Below are 4345 nucleotides of genomic sequence, written 5' to 3' on the forward strand. Positions count from 1 at the left end.
ACTAAAAAAAGTTTGCACATTTTGATAAATTCATCAAAAACGCTTTGTACTAAAATAATATTATTTGTTGTTGAGAAGATAAATTTAATTTAAAAAGTTCCAATTATGGGCCAAAAATTTATATCCCCCCCCCCTTTTTATTAAAACCTAATTTACAACATTAATTAAATTCTGATATTTCAGACTGGTAATGAATTAAGTATATGAAATGCGTATAAGAGGTTCATGGGTCACATGGTCACCTGAGCATTTTATGCTCGATTTGACGAATACATGTACTGTGTAAATTATAGAATTATTTGGACTTTTTCCTTGGTAAGCCCAATATGAAGGAGTGTGCATTTAGAGGCAAACACCTTAGTGCGGGTATTACTGTCTCATGACAGCATCTAGTTTAAGGTTGCAACTTCAACGCTTAATGATACACTAGTGTGTATCAGTAGTCGTCAATTATGTCGATATTTGCTTGTTTCATTAAGCGTCAGTGTTGCTCTGCATTTGTGACGCTTAATGATATAATTCCATCATTAAGCGGCGATTTAGCATTAGCGGTTGAGAATGTCAGCTATTAATGCAATAATTTATGGCATTAAGCGTTGCAATTGCAACGCTTAATGATATTTTTATCATTAAGCGGCGTTTTATCATTAGAGGTTGCTACAGTGTCCAAACAATTAACGGTTTGAAAATGACGTCAAAAAGGGGGAGGGTTTCTCTTTCCAACATTCTATACAGTTTCGCACCTGGAAAAACTGGTAATGACTTAGGGAATGTTTAAAGGGGCTACAGAAAAATTAAATGCATCCAGAGTACTTATTTTTAATACCCACAAAGATTCAGAGAGATGAAATACGCACAGTTAATGTCGATTTGTTGTCAGGGTGTCAAAAGTTAGTCACGTCGAGAGTGACGTTGATCATGTGTGGTAGAAATTGAACTCCAACAAGCTAAGTATTCTGGCATAATCAAGTGAGGATCTTTCCCGATGTATAGGTTCATTTACAATATTATGTGCACTGAAATCAGCTGTTCATGACAGTGTAAAGTCATATCAACAAGACGGACTTAAGTCCTTACTTAACTCCGGGTAATCTCATCAAGATAAGTGTATAAAGTAGATAGAGCGGACATTGAGAAACAATGACGTTCTCGGACGTCATGAAACTAAACGGCGACAGCGCCGAGTGATCATATAATGTCTTTTTATTTTAGAATAATTTGGCAAATTATCAACGTATCAAGCTAAAATTTTTATTATTTGTTAAACTTTTGTTGTTTTATGTTCCTTATAAATTTTGTACGCACAGACTTCCTAGTATTAATTTTATCGCATCAGTCTACGAACTTTTTGATAACCCCTCGTATATATATATGATGGTGTGATGCTTGGGGAGCTTAGATCGGGCCGCGGAACCTCAGATGACGGAATTACCTACTCTAAATAATTATAAGTGTACCTTACCGTCAAAGGGGAAATTGGTAAGAAAAAACTAGATAAACATGCACCATCAGACAATTACAATTTAAAAAAAAAAAAATAAATAAATATATAGATTTTATAACTTTTCAGAAACAATGTTTCTTTCTGATGAAGATTCAGGAATACACTACAAAAAAGAGAAGATAACGAAAATGGAAACAAACAAAAAAATACAAACAATACGAGTCTGTAAACAAGGCATAAAGCACTGACTCCTGGCCTGCACATTCCTGAAGTGGGATCTTATGTCTAAGTTGAATCAAAACCCCTGTCAAACCCACCATCATCAGATTAAAAAAAAATCGGTGTCAGATATAGTAAAGTAACAAAGATCTAAAAATTGGTATAAAATCTATACTTATAAATTAATAAATTTTGCAAATAAACTCGGAAACGAGTGCACCAGAGTTCTTACTTACTCTTTTAACAATACACTATATACAAGATGATGTCCGTAAACTATATTTAGATTTCACTCCCATAGTAAGTATCGTACAATAAATCAAAAGTCAACTTTGATTTTCTATAAACAGCCATGAAATAGCAAAAACGTGAGTACGGTGGCGTTTCCGGTTGGCGGATCCAAGTTACTGACATTTTTAATGAAAACTGACAACAAGCAATCGTTTATTTATTTCATAAAAAGTCATCACTGAATTATTCAATTAAAACTTGATTTAAATGATATAAAAGAAATAAGTTGTGATATACGATTAAAAAGGCAAATGTGCAAATTATTTTTGTAATTCACCGATCATAATATTGACGGAAGGTTCTAGAATCATACAGCATTGAGCCCGATGATAAAAGGAAAAAGGATTAAAAACATGTCCTGTAAAATATGTTTCCAGACCTTTCTAAAAGATTTTCAGGATTTTAAACAAAAATGGGTGGGATTTAAAAATCACAATCTACTTAATTAATCTTCGCTTTCGGGATAATTTACGGCGAAAATTGGAGCTTAATAGTGTTAATTTTTCCAAAATCGCCCGACACGCTGGTAGAAAAAAATGTATATGACAAACCTTTGTCTACCTTATATGGCTTTTGTTATTAAGGATCTTACCACCAACAACTGACCAATCATTGAATGAATAGAAACGTTAACTTGACACCTATATGTTTACAGTTTACTTCGAACATGTGGTTCAACTCAGTCTACGATCGATATTAAATGGATTGCAAAAAAAAAAAAAAAATCAATTTAAAAAAAAAAAAAAACGTTTATATGAAGAGATACAAAGAGTAGAAACTATGAAAGATGCCACGGGCGTTTGTTATTTGTTGTTACGTAGCAATTGTTAACTAGAAAAAGCATATAAAAATGTAGTCTGTGCCACGTTCAGAACACGAGCACTTCAAGGTTAAGAAAAACGAACAGCATCCTATAAACATTTAAACAGTTAAATGGACAACAAAGTTTTTTTTCATATTACAATACCCATGATCATCTGTGCCTTTTGGTCAGGGAACCCACCTGATAATTGTATTCACCGATAGTACAACAAAGGAATGCAGACGAAAATCGCCTTACAGTATGACTTTGGTAAACCTAGAATTCCACGTTTATTTAACATGTTACAAATGAATTGTTTGTAATTGTGAGCACGGAAATAATAGAATAAAAATGCACAGCATGGAAATCCATGCAGGCATGTTTGTCCAAAAAGAAATTTAAATACATAAGTGCAGAAAATACTAACATGAAGAATATATACATGTACTTTTATTGACATTTGAATGAATTAAAGAGAGATTGAATTACATTTCTACAGATATTATTCAGTGGTGAAAAATGAAAAACAAGATAACTTTTCTGTTTACCATGTCTCCACGTGCTAGTATGTACATAAAAATACGATCCTATGGTAGGTTATATTTGCTAAAAAGGTCATTACAAAGAGAAAGTCGTTATAAAGACAATAAAATTTACGAAATGCTGACTTGAGATGAGTTTCTTATAATATCTGTGACATCAATTTATTTGTCAGAAGTATGTCTTTGAAACTAGAACAGTGTCGAATAGATTGGGACTCAGAAACACCATTTCCAGGTGATATGTGGAAAAATTGAATAAATAAGAAAAAATTACAATTGGAAATCTCAAACCATTTCATTGTGTCATGCAGTTTAGTTGTTAGATGGCCTTTATCATTTGTAATCAGCCAAACATGTGTGTTGTGGTGTCTTTTATTTCAAATTCACTAGGATTTATCGAGTTGACATATTGATGGAAGTAATTGTTTTTAATTGATAAAACGTCGTAGATATATCTGAATGTGAAATTGAAAGCCACAGTGTCTCCAACAGGGATAGTTCACTGTTGTTATTATCCTAGCTGACCCAGCTGAAGTACACTAGTGTTCTACTGCTAATTAATTCACATAACATTGTATATCAGACAAGGTTTTATTTTAAAAAAAAAATCATCACTATAGCACATTTAAAAAAAAAAAAACAGTTGACTTGTATAGTTAAAATTTACAGGGAAAGGAAAATTTAGTGAATCATAAAAGTCAACCTTTATATGAATCTTCTCACAAAAGGTGAATCGTTAACCAGCTAAAGCGTTTTACAAATTACCTTTGAATATAGTCTATGAGAGGATTCATTTATTACAAAGTCACTGAACATGATTGTTAAAATCTGGAAAGGCAATAGATGATTTTATTATTTTTTTTATTAAAAAAAAAAAAAAAAAAAAAAAAAAAAAAAAAAAAACAAACAAACAAACAAACAAATAAACAAACAAACAAACAAACAAATACGAAAACTTATGCACTTCTTTTTTGCCATTGTATTCATAAAGAAATCAAAAAAGTAATCATGATTGCAAGACTTTTGAGTGAAGTTTGATTTAGTTTC

Source organism: Saccostrea echinata, unplaced genomic scaffold (assembly GCF_033153115.1).
Source record: "Saccostrea echinata isolate AGI-Se365-2 ecotype Australia unplaced genomic scaffold, CSIRO_AGI_Sech_v1 ptg000046l, whole genome shotgun sequence".
Taxonomy (NCBI): domain Eukaryota; kingdom Metazoa; phylum Mollusca; class Bivalvia; order Ostreida; family Ostreidae; genus Saccostrea; species Saccostrea echinata.